At 37.7% G+C, this 18,385-nt stretch overlaps 1 protein-coding gene across 3 annotated transcripts in view; it reads left to right on the plus strand.

Annotated features, from left to right (window-relative positions):
• The first annotated feature begins 742 nt into the window (after positions 1–742).
• LOC148939954 (proton-coupled zinc antiporter SLC30A2-like) overlaps positions 743–18,385 on the plus strand; it is a 63,110-nt gene continuing 45,467 nt past the window's right edge. Inside the window, exon 1 of one of the 3 annotated variants that reach the window (XM_089105970.1) lies at positions 743–798. The gene's annotated coding sequence lies outside the window, so the exon portion shown is untranslated. Of the gene's footprint in view, positions 799–2,534; positions 2,647–18,385 lie in introns of those variants that run through there. The other 2 variants (XM_089105973.1, XM_089105972.1) reach the window with 2 other exon arrangements.

Raw genomic sequence — 18,385 nt, forward strand, 5'->3', positions numbered from 1 at the left:
TTTTTAATCAGAAAAATCGGCGCGCCGTGGCGCGCCGCCGGTCTAAAATCGGCGGCACGCCGCCAAAAAAATTTCGGCGCGCCTGGCGGCACGCCGCCGCCGATACTGAATCACACATTCGCCACCGTCATTTTGGCATGGCGCGGCTTCGGGGACTAATAGGAGAGTTACGTTGTGCCTCCGTTTTCCAAAAACATCGCAGGCAAAAAATTTGCTTTTATTTTTTTGGTCTGGTATACCATTAATGGAAAAGACCTCAAATGAATGAAAAACATCGGTGAAAGCGTTATTAGTTACTCTACTAAAGCATAGCAATATTAGGTCTCTTATAGTAGCATCAGATCACCTATATGCTAGCGTTTGGTTTCCTTCTTATCCTAAATTGGCAAAAAATCTCACCTTGACTTTCTTTAGACTTGAAATTATCTGCAACAGCAAGAGCATATGTCCAAATTTCAAAAGCTGGGCTCACCAATTTCACTAGTATGAAAATCTTTATGCAATTAAAAAACAAGGACATTAAAAATCAGATAAATATCTATTTTTTGGTAAAAATCCAGGGAAATTCCGATGTCTGATACGGTTTCTTTTTCCCGACAAAAAGGCACCAAAATCCGATTAGTTGCTAGCTTTGGGCCGTCAGGAAAAATGCTACTTTCACATTCACATTGCATATATTCGGCTCATCTAAATTCAATTCATTCTAACAACGCTGTTAGCTTATTTCATATAGATAATTATATATTTATGGAGACTGGAAAGTTTCTCTTCCAGTAACTAGGCTTTCCATTCTTTAAGGTAAACTAGGCTATCTCGAAATTTATGTGAAAAAAGATGTTCATGAGCAAACATATCGTTTTATTGATAGGATATATTGATGAGCTAGGCTATGATATTTATAGTTTTACAAGAATAGGCCTATAACTAGTCTAGACCATAGCCTAACAATTTTTTTTTGCTTTTTTGAATTTATCTCAGCCTTTCCAATGTGCAAATATGAAGCTAGAGGTATATGCCTAGTTAAGTACCTGTATGGAAAGAAACATGTTAAGAAGCAATTCTTACTGCATAGGCTACTAATATGCAGAATAATTTTAGCTAATAGGCTACATTTTGCATACATCCCTGCTATACTTTACCCCACCCCCACCCCCTCTCCCCACTAATATGCACATATATAGCTCAAATTCTGTAATGCTAATGCATTCTGCCACCTATCACTTGTTTTTCAGATTCTTGTTTAGTCACAGTTTATTCAATTTACAGGCATAGCTTAGTGGTTGAAACAAAGAGCCACATTGGGAGAATATATAGGAAATGTGTGATTTGGGCTATATATTTGTATATTTGGGAGGGGGGAGGGTAAAGTATAGTGAGGCTGCATGCTAAATATGTTAGCTAGGCCTACAATTATTCTGCATGGGCTATTATGAAGTAAGAATTGTCTTTTTTTTAACATGTTTCTTTCTCTATACATACTTAAATAGGCACATATCAGCTCAAATTGTATATTCCCCATGGACCATCTATTTCTTGACTTTTGTCAACTTTGCTTCTTTGCTGTTAAATCTATTTGAAGAGAATAGTAGCATATAGGCTAGGAAAATGAGGAGAAATTGTATATTCTAGAAAAAAGGGTAAGACCTCCACTACTTGGCTAGTACCTAATTTTGGACAGATATCCTAATTAAATTATCTTTCTAATGCATAGACAACAGACTTCTAATCTTGGACATAATTTATCTAAGCTAAGCTTAGATAGTTAGGATTGGCTGACTATGATCTTCAAAAGCTTCAGATTTTTTAGCACTTCAATTCAGGCAAAAATTACTCCTATAGTCTAGGTTAGCCAGTTTAAATAGATTGATCTGTATCATAACAATTGTATTAAATTAATTTGTTCAACAGTGGCTCTGTGTGATTTAGATATACTGTACTAACTTTAAGATCCTATTTCTGAAATTGGACAATATTTTCCTAGATTAGGTGTAAGTTTTAAATGTGTGCCAAAGATTAGGCTTCACTATAATCTAGCAGTATATTTGAAATTGCGAGTGAAGAATATGGTTAAAATATTCAAGCCAATCCCATACTGATTAAGAAGATTGGGACCAATCCAATAATAAAACCATCTGCTTTCTAAGTGTGGTATTGTATTATGAATTATTGGTGATTAGCTGTCTGACTACCCTTCATTTGTATATTATGTGAGAGAATGGAGATAATATAAATGAAGTGCTTTTAGGTATGTTAATTTACCTTAAATTGCATTGTCTAGCAAAATAAGGAATAATGCTGTAGAGTCAAGGGTCAGCAATAATGGGGAGACATTGAATCAATTGCATACCACTCTGTCTTCAATCATTTAATGAACCAACCCTTGTCAAAGGCAATTTAAAGGCATCAATAGAAGAAGTAGTGAAAGCAATACTAGGAGTATCTTTTGGAAGTGTGGAAACTGACTTGAACTGCTTTTTCAGATCTTCAGATATATCTCCATGATCAGCTATAGTGATCCAATTAACTGAGAGTTCTGTTACCAAGTATCTACTGGACTTTTGAATTGAGGCATATTTCCAAAACTTCTTTGGATTGGTTTTGGATGCTGATGCTGATGATTCCTCATGCTTGCTTAGAAGATCTCTTGTAAGGGGCCAGACTTTGTTTTGCATTAGTTTAAATTGTCAATAATTCCTAAGACCACATTGTTTTTCTATTTACAGAATTTAAGAGAGAAAAAATGAATATAATTTAAATAAAACAGTGGTTGTTGTGTGATTTTCAGTCTTACACATGAACACTGTTTTCATATTAAGCCAAACTTATTCTGTATTATCCTTTTCAATAGAGGACCAATCTTGGTTAGCTAAATTTTGCTTGACCTAGTTATAATTTGTATACACAGGCTTTCTAAAATTGTCTGTTCATGGGTACAACTATATTCAACAAGTAATGGCTTTATGGTTGCTTCAACCAGAGAGGGTTCTGGTTCTGCACTCTATATTGCTTCCTCATCTTAGCAAATAGGAGATACATGATAGTTGGGCTCTGGCCTCTCTGGTACCTAGTTTGGTAATTGATAGCCTGACATAATAAATGTTCTTGTAGACACTCTAGGAATGGGCCAGTTTGGTCATCATTATCATCTGTAGCAGCATAGCCATTAACTCATGGGACTTGGGGTAGAATCTCCAACAATTACTAGATTAAGGGGAGTATAACTCATCACTGATTATCAGATTAAATCAAGATTTAGAGTTTCTACTTTCACTGGTGACATGACATACAGGACAATTCCTCTTTTTTCAGGATTCAAAAGGTTTTGAAACTATTGCAAATCTGGTGATCTTGATTTGTGCATCAGTAAATGGCACCAAAGCAGTCTTTGGTTTAACTTCAGTGAAAGCAAAGACACTCACTGCAGGCCTAGTTGACATTACAGCTCATATTTCATCTATCTTTGTGGTGATGCAATTCACATTACTGTTAAGCACTAACAGTTCATTTTTATGTTCAGTATGGACATCATTAGTATCACTTAGCTCTGGGATAAATTCGTATATTATGTGTATATATTCAGTTTTTCTGCTTAAGAAGGAAAATGTTTAATTGTAATTAAAAATTTGGAAATCTAGTTGAAGCCCTTAAAGAACAGTATTTTTGTTGAATAAGTTCCTAATAATGTTTTTATTATAGAATTTTGGGTAGGCAGAGAGAGGTAATATTTTTAGTATGCATGAGATTTTGTGGGACTTTTTATTTTGTATGTGGCTGAAGGTTTTGTGACCTTTTCAATTGAGTTCTTTGGTATTTAAATGCTGTCTATTCATATTTTTAAGTACAATAAAACATTATATACAAAGTGGAAATTTTTTTTGGCCATTTATAATTTTGGGGAAAATAAAGCTCCTTGCAGCTCCCTGCTCCTTCTCTCCCAAGATTTTTCCTGGCAAGGCTTATGATGGCCACCTTGTCTTTGAACCTTTGTGGTGGTGTGCATGTAAATTTAATACATTTAGCTGCATAGAAAAAGACAGTCACAATAGGAGGAGTACTATTACCCCTCTCACCCTGTCCCAATAATAAAGATGTAGACAGAAATATTCACAGGAATCAAGAGGAATTAGATATGAATTTCTACCACCTTCCCCAAAATTTAATCTATATTTATATAAAGACTCAGTGGGAACAAAAGTATTTGGGTAATAAAATGTACTATTTGAGGTCCCCTTTTTGTCTTGTTTTTCATCATTTTGTCTTGTTTTTCATCTCTGAGTAAGTAACTCATTTGTCTTCCCTGTTCTTTACAGGCCAATGAGCCTTTGGGGGAAAAATAACATGTATCATTGCATGTGTATTTAATGAAGAATTAGAAGGCCAATGTCAAGTCAGCAAAAATGCCCCCTCCCCCCCCAAAAAAAAGACTTATTTAATTCATTTTGAATGATTAAAGGTGTTGATAATTTGTCTTGTACTGATTTCTATCAGTTTAGCCATTATTGTATAAAATCAGCATCAGTATAAAAAGACAGAGATGATCTCCTTCAAAGTTATGACATGCTATTTATCCAGGAGCATATACTTTCTAGGATGAATATAAACTTCCTGAACATCCTGCTTGCACAATGTCTTTTTAGAGCCAGCAAGGTCTACTGCAGGGCATCCATCTGGAGGCTTGGCAATATATGCTAGGAAGGAACTTTTGGCTAAGCCAACAACTAGTAGCAGTAGTCTGTTGTGCATCTCTGTTGAGGGAATTGAGTTCATCAATATATACATGCCTACTAATTACGTCAATACTGTCTCTCTAACAAAGTTCTCAAAAGCAGCAGATGTCCTAAGACAACATTCGGAGTCTCTTAAGCTTTGTGGGTGTAAGTGGCTTACTGTCAGAGACCTCAACTGTGACCCATATAAGGACCATATTCTATCCAATAATTTTATGAATTGTCTCCCCACCACTTTTAAGATTTGGCCAAAGTCTCTGGACTTTGGCCAAACATACACCCATACTACCCATACATACACCCATACTAGTGGTCATACCTCCAATATTGACCACGTACTTTCATGTACATCCATTTCTAGTCTTCCAGTTACAATTTGCACTGATAATCCGACTAGTGACCATTCCGGACTTTTGTTTGAGATGCAGCCAGCACAGAGCACTATTTACACTTGTTCCAGAAAGTGGGTCTACAAGCAAAATTGGGAGAAATGCAATATTCCCCTTTACATTGCCACAGTTGCTTTTTTCCAAAGTTGCATCAAAGTTCCTTTTCATCTACTCTGCTCTGGCCCTTCCAAAGTCTCCGCCCAGGGGCGTAGGGAGGGGAGGCAGGGAGGGGGCAGCTGCCCCCCCTAGACCTTCAAATTTACATTAGATATGGCTGAAAAAGCAGATGGTTGGAAAAGCAGTTGATAAAAGGTAGATGGTTGAAAAAACTGGAAATAAACAGAAATGTCCAAATATCAGTTCTGATATTTGGACATTCATCAATATGCTGAAAATCATCAATATGCTGAAGCATATTGATGATTTATAATTTTTGGTGATTACTTATTAATAAGGATTTTTTAAGTATGATAGAACTTGCTGGCAATTTAAGGTTTTGTGAACTGCCAATATAACTTTGGCTCCCCCCCATCCTTCATCACAGAAGTGGCTGCCCCCTACCTTAGGCAAGAAGCTACATACGCCCATGCTGACATAACTTCATCTCCCCGTCCATCACACAATCAACTGCCCCCCCTATACAATATACTGCCTATGCCCATGTCTCAGCCATGGTTGATTTTAACTCTTATTACCATCAAGTAATCCATGCTCTGAAAGTTGCCAAAGCAAAAGCAGTTCCTACAAGACAAGCCAAAATTGGGACAGAAAAACTGATGTTGTCTGAATCCACTGAACTCCAGTTGGCAAAACAACATGCACAAACCTGGCTAAACATTTGAATTGCTTGTGGAAGACCACTATGCGGGACTGTATTTGAGCTGAAATGGAGCACAAAACGCAAATATAAAGCTGAAATCAAGAGGTACTGAATTATTGGGCAACAGCTCACTGGAGATAAAAATCGTGGCTAAGCCTAATCAGACCAGACAATCGTCCATCTAGTACTTCTCTGACACTACATAATTGGCACTCTTACTATACTTTGATGTATGGAGATGAGAATCTCATTATAACCAATCAATATGGAACAGAAATTTCCAGCTGGCTTGCACATTTCTCAGGGCAGCATTGCGTTGTTCCCATTTCCCTTGAGAAGACCAAGTTAGCTGCCAGAAAAAAACACCTCAAGCACTTACCTGAATGCTTCTATTTCCATCTTCAGCTTATCTTCCAGATGTGCATCACCAGGGGTTTTGTTCCAAACTCTTTCCTAAAAGGGGTCATTTCATCTGTCACCAAAAAAGGAAAAGATCCAAACAAATGTCAATCTTATAGACCCATAACCGTCTCGCGCATCTTGAGCAAAGTTTTTAAAAATATGATCATCTCTTAGCTTGATATTGGACACTTTGGGGACAATCAGCTTGGATTTCAGAAAGCTCGTGGGTGCCCATAAACTCACTGCCTTCTTGCTAACATACTTATGGACTCGGAAGGAAAAAAAGTTGCCTCTGTATATGTGCACTATTGATATATCGAAAGCATTTGATAGCGTCAATTACATGCAAGCAATGAATGCTCTACTGTACAATGGAGTAAGTTCGAGCATAGTGAGTACTCTGAAATTTTGGTACAAAAATTTGACTTTGTTGGCCAAGTGGAAAGGCAAAATTTCAGATCCTGTAAAAATCAGAAGAGGTGTAAGGCGAGGCAGCGTTCTAAGTCTTCTTATTTTCAAACATGCCATCTCCAAGATTCTGGGCTGTATCTCGCCCTCTCTCCTATTGCATGGCACTGACCTATCTTGCTTGGCATACGCTGATGACATCCTTCTGCTTGGTAGATCCAAAGCAGACTTACAAGAGAACCTGAATTGACTTTTAAGTGATTTTCAATCTATTGGGCTTTCCATCAATATTGATAAGTGCGAATTTTTGTCCTTTAATGCACTGCTAAGTGATTCTGTCACTCTCGGAAATCATGTTGTCCCTATAGTATTGGAGCTGTGATATCTCGGTATAATGATTGAGGAAACAATTATTAAAACTAGACAAGCAATTTTTAAGCAAACAACTAAAGCCTTTAAATGTGCTTATGTGTCTGTAGTGCCGAATCACGGACGCTACTCCAGGAAATCTCTTGCCTCGATTTATTGTTCAGTCTGCTCACTTCACATAACCTACCTTGCTGGTGCATCCCACATGCTGTCAGTGAGAGACACTGAAAACATCAAAAAGGGCTACTATAAATTTGCAAAATTTTTACTGTACATTCCCAAGTGTTATAGGAATTCCCGCCTTGAAAAATATGGTCTTAAGGAGCCATCCAAACAATGGTCTAGCATTCAAAATAATTCAGTACTAAAAGTTAATTTAGTTAGACAAAATTTCTCACCAGCATTTACTTGAGTGTTGTGAATTACACTGAGTGTTGTATCTTTATCTTTTTGAAGCTGGTTTCTTTTCTTTTTCCTTTTTGTAGTGCTCCACTATAATCTATTTTTGTAGATGGTGGGCGAATAAATGTTATTATTATTATTATTATATTCACCCACAAGGCAGAATTAATTAAAACTGTATCAGAAAAGGTTTTGAGTAAGGTTAGACAGGGTTTTCTCGTAAATTGGTCCATCAGATCTTGGAACATATTACCTGACCATGTTGTTTCAAGAAATAATGTTACAGCTTTTTTGACCAATTTGGTTTTAAAATCATTTTATGAAGGGCAGTATATAAAACCCTGATATTTATGGCATTTGTATGATTTGTTTTACTCATTGCCCCCAAAAAGAGTTTAATGAGTTTGTCTCTTTGAGCATTTGGGTGTATTTGCTTATTTTTGTAATGTGTTCAGCCTAAGGAGTTTATTTGTTAATTGTGGTACCAGTCAAAACCCAGGGGTTCAGTTCTTGTCTATTGTCTTTTGTTCATTGTTGCTTATTGTTTTCTTTAGTGTTAATTTGTAACAAGACAAGTCTATGACTTACTCGATTTTTGTTTAAAATAAAATAAATGAATGACTATCTCAGAATTTTCAGTACATAGCAACTTGGTCCTCTTTGGGGCAAAGTTGTAATCTGATGTCATGACATGGCTGAAAAAAAACCACTTTTTTTGCACAACCTTTTATTCACTTAAAAAGTGCACAAGAATTTGTAATTTATATCCTAATTAGCCCTCTCCAAGTCTTTTAGGACTGTCAGTTTGGTCTGACCACTCCTGGTGAAATCAATAACACAAATAAAAATGCATATATCTTGCAGGGAAAAAATGCACAGTCCCATGTTCTTATAGATAGAAGCTTGAAACTTCTACAGAAGTGTACACTGAATCTACTACAGTAATTTTCAGTAAGGTCACATGCATTTTTTTGGCATGTTTCTACCCTGTTTTAAAAATCAATCAATTTTTCTGAAGCTTATAGTTTTTTAATAGGTAGCATTTAACTTATTTAATTTTATATATTTGGAATCATAAGCAGTGCAATCGCGATGCCTAAGTAAAGAACAATGTCGGCACAATGTATCATTTATTTATTTATATATTTTTTTTTCATACCAGGGCACTTAGTATTGAAGGAGTTGTTATAGAAACTTCAAAAAGGGCTCTATTGATTGGAAATTGGAATGGCTAATGCCCTTTTTAATAGTCAAAAGTGATTGGAAGGCAGCTAACACCATTTCCCCAAACACATCCAATCAAAATTTTGAGATAGCCATTTTGTTCAGCATAGTTGATTTCCAGATAGAAATTATGTTTTTGAGGAGGACACCCCCCCACAACCCTCAGGGCAAGGGTTTAAGTTATGCCCTGGGGGCATATAAGAACAATGTTGGCACAATGTATTATTTATTATTTATTTTCCTTTAAACCAGGGCACTTCGTATCAAAGAAGTTGTCATAGAAACTTCTAAAGGACTCATTCAATTGGAAATTCGAGTGGCTTGTGCCCTTTTTATTAGTTGAAAGTGATTGGAAGGCAACTAACATCCCTTCCACGCCCACCATTTCCAGAAACACATCCAATCAAAATTTGGAGATAGCCATTCTGTTCAGCGTGGTTGATTTCCAGATAGAAAATATGTTTTTGGGGAGGACACTCCCCCACAGCCCTCAGGGCAAGGGTTGTAAGTTATGCCCTGGGGGCATATAAGGTTTTTATAGAACGCGTTGTTGTAGAAACTTCAGTAAGGGCTCATTTGGTTGGAAATTGAAATGGCTAGTGCCCTTTTCTATAGTCGAAAGTGATTGGAAGGCAACAAACACCCCTTCCACACCCACCATTTCCCCAAACACATCCAATCAAAATTTTGAGATAGCCATTTTGTTCAACGCAGTTAAAGTTCAGGAGATTATACCTTTGAGCTGGACACTCCCCCCTTAGTCTTCAGGGCTAGGGTTATAAGTTATGCCCTGGGGGCATATAAGTTTTTATTGAAATCTTTATTGTAGAAACTTGAAAAGGGCTTATTCGATTGGAAATTCAAAGGTCTGGTGCCCTTTTTAATAGTCGAAAGTGATTTGAGGGCAACTAACCCCCCCTCTCACGCCAACCACTTCCCCAAATTAATCTAACCAAAGTTCGTATATCCTTTTGTTTAAAATTGTTTACTTTTAAAGAAAATTATGTTTTTGGCGAGTACAGACTCCCACAGGTTCCGAATCAAAAGGTTTAAACTATGCTCTGGAGCATATAAGATTTTTTATAGATAGCGTTGTCGTAGAAACTTCCAAACGGGCTCATTCGATTGTAATTTCAACCAGTTAGTGTTCTTTTTAATAGTCGAAAGTGATTGGAGGGCAACTAACCCCCCCCCCCCCTTCTCACGCCCACCTTTTCCCCAACCACATCCAATCAAAACTTTGAGATAGCCATTTTTTTCAACGTAGGCCTAGTTGAAAGTTTTGGAAATTAGGTCTCTGAGGATGACAACCCTCCCATGGCCCTCTGGGGAGGGCCTTTAGGCTTTGCACTGGGGGCATATAAGGTTTTTATAGAAAGTTGTATGAATTTCAAAAAGGGCTCATTCAATTGGAAATTGAAATGGCTAGCGCCCTTTTTAATAGTCGAAACTGATTGGAAGGCAGCTAACACCCCTTCCACGCCCACCATTTTCTCAAACACATCCAATCAAAATTTTGAGATAGCCATTTTGTTTCACGCAGTTTAAAGTTCCGGAAATTATACCTTTGAGCAAGACACTCCCCCCACAGTCATCAGGGCAAGGGTTGCAAGTTATGCCCTTTGGGCATATACGTTTTTATTGAAATCTTTGTCTTAGAAACTTGAAAAAGAGCTCTTTCGATTGGAAGTTCAAAGGGCGAGTGCCCTTTTTGATAGTCGAAAGTGATTTGAGGGCAACTAACCCCCCTATCACGCCCACCTTTCCCCAAAGACATCCAATCAAAATTTTTAGATAGCCATTTTATTCAACATACGGTAGTTGAAAGTTTTGGAAATTAGGTCTTAAAAGATGACACCCCCCCCCCCAGCCCTCAGGGCAAGGGTTGTAAGTTATGCCCTGGGGGCATGTAACGTTTTTTATAGAAAACAATGTTGTAAAAACATCAAAAAGGGCTCATTCAATTGGAAATTAAAAGGGCTAGTGCCTTTTTAATAGTTGAAAGTAATTGAAGTGCAACTAACCCCCTCACGCCCAGCATTTCCCCAAACACACCCAATCAAAATTTTGAGATATCCATTTTGTTCAATGCAGTTGAAAGTTCTGGGAATTAGGTCTTTTAAGGATGATAACCCCCTCAGAGCCCTCAGTGCAGGGGTTGTAAGTTATGACCTGGGACATATAAGGTTTATATAGAAAGTTGTTGTAGAAATTTCAAAAAGGGCTCATTTGTTTGGATTAAAATTTGGATTAAAATCGAAAGTGAGTGGAGAGTAATTGACCGCCCTTGCCTGCCCACCATTTCCCCAAACACATTCAATCAAAGTTTAGAGATAGTCATTTTGTTCAACGTAGTCGAAAGTTCTGGAAATTATGTATATAAGGATGACAGATCCCTGAGAGCTCCCAGGGCAAAGGTTGTAAACTATGCCCTGGGGGCATATAAGGTTTTTATAGATGGAGTTGTCGTAAAAACTTCAAAAGGGGCTCATTCAATTTGAAATTGAGAGGGCTACTGCTCTTTTTAATAGTCAAAAGCGATTAGAGGGTAACTAACCATCCTCTCATGCCCACCATTCCCCCAAACACATCCAATCAAAATTTTCAGATAGCCATTTTGTTGAAACGTAGTAAAAGTTCTGGAAATTAGGACTTTGAGGATGACAACCCCCCAGCCCTCTGGGCAAGGGTTGTAATTTATGCCCTGGGGGCATATAAGGTTTTTATAGTAAGGGTTGTCGTAGAAATTCAAAAAGGGCTCATTCGATTGGAAATCGAGAGGCCTAGTGCCCTTTTTAATAGTCAAAAGTAATTGGAAGGCTTGGAATTTTTATAGTTAAGATTGATATGGGTATAATGTATAATTTTTTGTTTTGTTGTTGTTGTCTAGACTGGGGCACTTCATATTGAAGGAGTTGTCGTAGGAACTTCGAAAAGGGCTTATTCGATTGAAAATAGAAAGGGCTGATGCCCTTTTAATAGTCGAAAGTGATTGGAGGGCAACTAATCCCCCTCCCTCGCCCACTCTTCCATTTGCCTTTATGTTTAAAAACTAAACGTTGCCTTAAGATTAAATCAAAATACACTATGTTAATGCTAATTCCCAATAAGGCATCTCAGAAGTATCCCAAGAAGGACTGAGGGTATTATGTTCAAACTTTTGGTGCTACTTCTGCTCTTAAAAATTAACCAAGTCAAAATAGCATAAGTGTATCCAAGCTATCAAAGAAAGTAAGCAGATTTTTTTGCGAATGGCATCAAGTTTTCCATTTCAGGTCAACTAGAGGAGGTATGAATTTTCTGAAAATTTTTCTACAGCATACATATAGCAGGCCAAACTATAAAGTCTTAAAAAACGAAAAGATTTCAAGTATAATTTTTTTTCCCTGAAAAGACTATGTAAATGTAAAACGAACAGAAATTAATTAAAAAAACTTTCCACAAAATAAGTTTTTCAAAGAAAAGTAAAGAACTCCATTAAACATAAAATGAACAAAAATAAAATCAAATAATCTACCAACCGTGAAACTACGAATAATCAGATCGATAAATAAATGAAACCCAAAACGAACAGAAATTACAATAAATAACCGAGTCAAACTCAAAACGAGCAGAAATTAACATAAGTTGGGCTCAAAACCCCTATGCCTTCCCAAGGCCAGACCATAATTTGCACTTTACTGAAAAAAAAATACAAATAAATGTGCAATTTCAGTTTAATATTCATATACTGATATTTAGTAATCAAAATGTTAATATTATGTGATTTTTTAAAGTTATAAAAGTAAAAACATTTATATTTTTTCAGTAAAGTGCAAATTTTGTTCTGGCTTTGGGAAGGCATAGGGGTTTCTAGCCCAATTTATGTTAATTTCTACTCGTTTTGAGTTTGACTTTGTTATTTATTGCAATTTCTGTTCGTTTTGGGTTTCATTTATTTATTGATGCTGATTACTGGTAGTTTCATGCTTGGTAAATTATTTGATTTTATTTTTGTTCATTTTTTGTTTAATGGAGTTCTTTACTTTTCTTTGAAAAATTTATTTTGAAAAATTTATTATATATGCATGTATAAAACCCAACTGATCCATTTATTTCTGTATAGCCTACTAATGAATCAGCTTGAAATTTCTTCTTTAAAAATCCTTCCTTCAAGGGGTTTAATAAGAGCATATCTTCTTGCACAGAAGAATTAAGATCATGGCAAACAAGTGCAATCTATGTAGCAAAATATATGATTTCATCCAGTTGTGATGCAATAGAGTGTTTGATGCTGTCATGAAATGTATTTGAACGTTTTCACAAAATAATGTCATTTCTTTGATTCATCTTACAATGCAATGTCCAATATTTAAACACTGTTCACTTCTTTTAGATTATTCAATCCTAATTTGAAAGATATCATATAATTATGGCAGGGTTTTATTACGTTTTCGGCAATTGTGCAAGCCTCTCCTGCTTTTGCTATGCAATAGCTAACTTAGAATGATGTTTTATGAAATTAAATGAAAAAAAACAACAAACAAACACGTCTTCTCTATCATAGGCAGCTTAATCGCGCTGCCTAAGTAAAGAACGATGTTGGCACAATGTATTATTATTATTATTTTTTTTCCATACCAGGGCACTTCGTATAGAAGGAGTTGTCGTAGAAACTTTGAAAAGGACTCGTTCGATTGGAAACTGGAGTGGCTTGTGCCCTATTTAATAGTCGAAAGTGATTGGAAGACAACTAACACTCCTTCCATGCCCACCATTTCCCCAAACACATCCAATAAAAATTTTAAGATAGCTATTTTGTTCAGCTTAGTTGATTTCCAGATAGAAAATATGTTTTTGTGGAGGACACTCCCCCACAACCCTCAGGGCAAGGGTTTTAAGTTATGCCTTGGGGGCATATAAGAACGGTGTTGGTACTATGTATTATTTATTATTTTTTTCCTTTAGACTGGGGCACTTGGTATCAAAGAAGTTGTCGTAGAAACTTGGAAAAGGGCTCATTCAATTGGAAATTGGAACGGCTAGTGACCTTTTTTATAATCAAAAGTGATTAGAAGGCAACTAACGCCCCTTCCGCGTTCACCATATCTCCAAACCCATCCAGTCAACATGTTCACACTGACATTTTGGTCTGTGCAATTCTTTTCAAGATAAGAATTATATTTTTGAGGCGAGCGCTTCCCCATAAGCCCCAGGGCAAGGGGTGTAGTTTATGCCCAGGGGGCATATAAGAACTATGTTTGCACAATGTATTATTTATCATTTTTTTCCTTTAGACCGGGGCACTTTGTATCAAAGAAGTTGTCGTAGAAACTTCGAAAAGGGCTCATTCAATTGGAATGGCTAATGCCCTTTTTAATAGTCGAAAGTGATTGGAAGGCAGCTAACACCCCTTCCACGCCCACAATTTCCCCAAACACATCCAATCAAAATTTTGAGATAGCCATTTTGTTCAGCATAGTTGATTTCCAGATAGAAAATATGTTTTTGAGGAGGACACTCCCCCACAAGCCTCAGGACAAGGGTTTTAAGCTATGTCCTGGGGGCATATAAGAACGATGTTGGCACAATGTATTTTTTTTTTCCTTTAAACCAGGGCACTTCGTATCAAAAAAGTTGTTGTAGAAACTTCGAAAAGGGCTCATTCAATCGGAAATTGGAGTGGCTTGTGCCCTTTTTAATAGTCAAAATTGATTGGAAGGCAACTAACACCCCTTCCACATCCACCATTTCCCCAAACACATCCAATGAAAATTTTGAGATAGCCATTTTGTTCTACGTAGTTGATTTCCTAATAGAAATTATGTTTTTGAGGAGGACACTCCACCCACAGCCCTCAGGGCACAGGTTGTAAGTTATGCCCTGGGGGCATATAAGATTTTATAGAAAGCTTTGTTGCAGAAACTTAAAAAAAGACTCATTTGATTGAAAATTCAAAGGGCTAGTGCCCTTTTTAATAGTCGAAATTGATTGGAGGGTAACTAACCCCTCTCTCACGCCCACTTTTCGCCCAAACACATCCAATCAAAATTTTGAGATAGCCATTTTTGTTCAACGTAGTTGAAAATTCTGGAAATTCGATCTTTGAGAATGACAACCCCCCCACAGCCTTCAGGACAAGGGTTGTAAGTTATGGCTTGGATGCATATAAGGTTTTTATAGAACGTGTTGTTGTAGAAACTTCAAAAAGGGCTCATTAGATTCGAAATTCAAATGGCTAGTGACCTTAATAATAGTTGAAAGTGATTGGAAGGCAACTAACTCCCCTTCGATGACGACCATTTCCCCAAACACATCCAATAAAAATTTTAGATAGCCATTTTGTTCAATGTAGTAGATAGTTCTGGAAATTATATCTTTGAGCAGGACACTCCCCCCACAGTCTTCAGGGCAAGGGTTATAAGTTATGTCCAGGGGGCATATATGGTTCTTCTGGATTTGATTGGGAATTGAAAGTTCTAGTTCAGTTTTCAAGCCTCAAAAGATATAGGAGGGTACCCCCCCCCCCAAACCCTTTTGTCCCAAATGCATCCAATAAAAGTTTTTAGATAATTATTTGTTAAAAATAGGTCTAAGATCATATAAAAAAAAACTCTGGTGTCAACACAACCCCCAGGGCTCGGGGGCAGGCATAGTAAGTTAAGCCTTGGGGGCATATATGGTTCTTATGGAAGGGATGCTCGTATAAACTTCAAAGAGGGCTCGTTTGATTGGAAATTGAAAGTTATAATTCATTTTTGAGAGTCAAAAGAGATTGGAGGGCAACTGGCCCCCCAACCCCTTTTCCCCCAAATGCATCCGATAAAATTTTTAAGATAGTCATTAAGTTAAAAATTGCTCAAAAGTCAGATAACAAAAACTCAGGTGTCAACACAACCCCCCAGGGCCCGGGGACAGGCGTCGTAAGTTATACTTTGGGGCATATATGGTTCTTATGAAAGGGATGCTCGTATAACCTTCAGAGAGGGCTCATTTGATTGGAAATTGAAAGTTCGAGTTCACTTACTTCTCTCGCAAGGTAACCACCAGAAAAATATTGAATATATAGTTCAACCCATAAATCCCTGTCTAGAATTCGATATTATTAATTATCAAAGAAATTGGTGAATGTATTTTGGACTTAATCCAGATTAACGAAATGAAAACTGTGCTAGTTTTGAATCCAGTTTTAAACTTTGTCCCTCGATGCATGACAAAGGGTATTAAGACGGATATGTTTTGATCAGTTTTTTTGTCATGCCAGTATTATGGAAGCCAAAAAACTGCTGTGGACTTACTATGAGGCTGAACTCGGATATGACGAACGATTACGCGAATGCAAAAAAAGACTGTGATAACTTGACGGACATTGCGAAAGCGATATGGCGCTGTGCTAAGGACGGTAAAGAGCTTCCGACTCTCGTTATTCTTGAACCGGGGTCTGTTCCCACGTATGGTGACAAAATCGCAGTCTGTATTATTTCCAAAGTGAACGAAATGACGAGAAAAATGGACAGTGAGCTGCAATAGTTTTCCCACAAGTTAGATGCTCTCAACAATGGTTTGAAAGTTATTGCTGATTCCAAGAATCAGCCTACAGCCTCCTCTTCAGTACCTAAAACGCCAAATGTGGAAAAACAGCTGTTCTCGGTTGTCGTGAAGAATATGCCTCCTGAGTTAGACGATCCAGGAAAGCGTATGGACTTTATAACAAGCTTGGCACCGGGTGATACAACATTAGCGGATGCAGTGCTCAGGCAGAGAAATAAGGAATGGCAACTGTCATTCTATTTGAAGCAGGCAGCAGAAAAAGTCTCGGCTGTCCTCATAAGTACCTATAAAATTGACAATCGACTTGTTAATTCCCAGTTCATTGGTATAGTTAAACGTCTCCCTAGCAACGTGACGGCGGACCTTCTGAAAAGTCTGTCAAAAGACTGTGAAAAAGCAATCAAGTGCGGCAATTCGCAAGCGTTTGAAATGTATTACCCTTCTAAAAGTGCATTGTCCGCTGCCTTACCGAACCCGATTAAAATTGGTTTCGAACTATTCTGTCTAGAAGAATTCTGCTTTTTGCCTCGAAGGTGTTATCAGTGTCATCATGTGGGGCACATAGCAGCGGACTGTATTGAAGCTGAAACTTATAGCCGCTGTGGAGAAATTGGCCACACAAGCTCCCCTGAGAACCATTGTCAGAATCCTACTCGGTGCCTGAATTGCAATTTGACTAGGCACACATATTATTAATATGCCTGTCCTGATAACAGAAAAAAACTTGAAAGATGGATCACGCTCCCAAAATGTGTAGTATTCTGTCTTGGAATATAAATGGGAAAGCACTTGAGAAAACAGTCTTGCTTGATACTATGAGCCTAACAAATGAAGTAATTCATATACAAGAGCACCTGCTTTCCGAGGACAATACTAACCTGCTCAAGTTCACTCCAGTGTTTTATTCGGCCAACTGAACGTGTGAAATCCAGAGGTCGGCCATCTGGTGGTTTAGCTATTTAGGTGAGAAAGTCTCTTCGGGCTGAACTTTTAGCATCAAGTAGACACATCCTCGCTGTTAAAGTTAGCGATGCTGTGATAATAAACGTCTATCTTCCTACTAATTATAGATCTAGCCTCTCGGACAGCAAGTTCACGGCTGCACGTACTCAGCTAAGCCGTTCCGTGAAGGCTCAAATTCCTGGGAATACAAAAGTTCTATTAATATGGGACTTCAACAGTGACCTACTTAATACCGAATCTGAAAGGACTCAAATCGTTATAGGTTTCCTTCCTGATCAGTTTTTTGTCGTTGATAAAGACAAAGCTTATACATTTATCAGTGTTGCCAACACCGTCTCAAATCTTGACCATGTGTTTACGAACTTCCCGGTGAGTGACGAAGTAAAAGTTGCAGCTGATGGTTGATACTCTGACCATTTGCCTTTGTCATTGTCAATAACACTGGACTGTCCAAAATTGTCGGGTCCGTGCAAATCCCGATGGAGAGTATACAGTAACTGAAAACAAGTGTCGAATGATCTCTTTGCGGCTACTTCTAGCGATATCCTGAGTAAAATAAAAGTTCCCTTCCATCTGCTGCAGAGAAATGCGAACTCGTATTGCAGTGAAAGTGAAATACGTCTGCAGTTAAACATGTACTGTACAGAAATATCGCATGCTCTGAGCATCGCGGAGAGTGTAGCAGTTCCTGTGAAGCGTATCCGTAATAGATCGCAGGTGAAAGGGTGGTCTAGAAATCCGGAGCTAGCGGCGGCTTGTGCGTCGGCGAAGCTATGGCTGAAAGTTTGGCATGATAGCGGGAAGCCAAGAAGTGGAATAGTGAACGAGATTCTAATCCACACTAAACGAAAGTTCAATAAAGCGTTAGATACCCACCGTGCAACCCTCAAAGAAAATTTTGTGCAAAAGCTCAGTAAGAATCCGAACCTTATTTGGTCTAAGCCTGAAGAAGCTAAGCCTACGTCTAATATATCTGCTAATCAGTGGAGTGCTTACTTTGATTCCGAGTTAAAAGCGCCTGGTCCAGTTCTGCAGTCTAATTACGAAAATGAGCTGGTTTCTATGCTTACCGATACCTTCGACAATTTCTCAGTGTCACCAGTCTTAGTTGGCCAGGCCATTAAAAAGCTGAAAAAGGTATACTCAAAAAG

This window comes from Artemia sp. Qi Xiang Cuo, chromosome 20, assembly GCF_049724085.1.
Source record: "Artemia sp. Qi Xiang Cuo chromosome 20, ASM4972408v1, whole genome shotgun sequence".
Taxonomy (NCBI): domain Eukaryota; kingdom Metazoa; phylum Arthropoda; class Branchiopoda; order Anostraca; family Artemiidae; genus Artemia; species Artemia sp. Qi Xiang Cuo.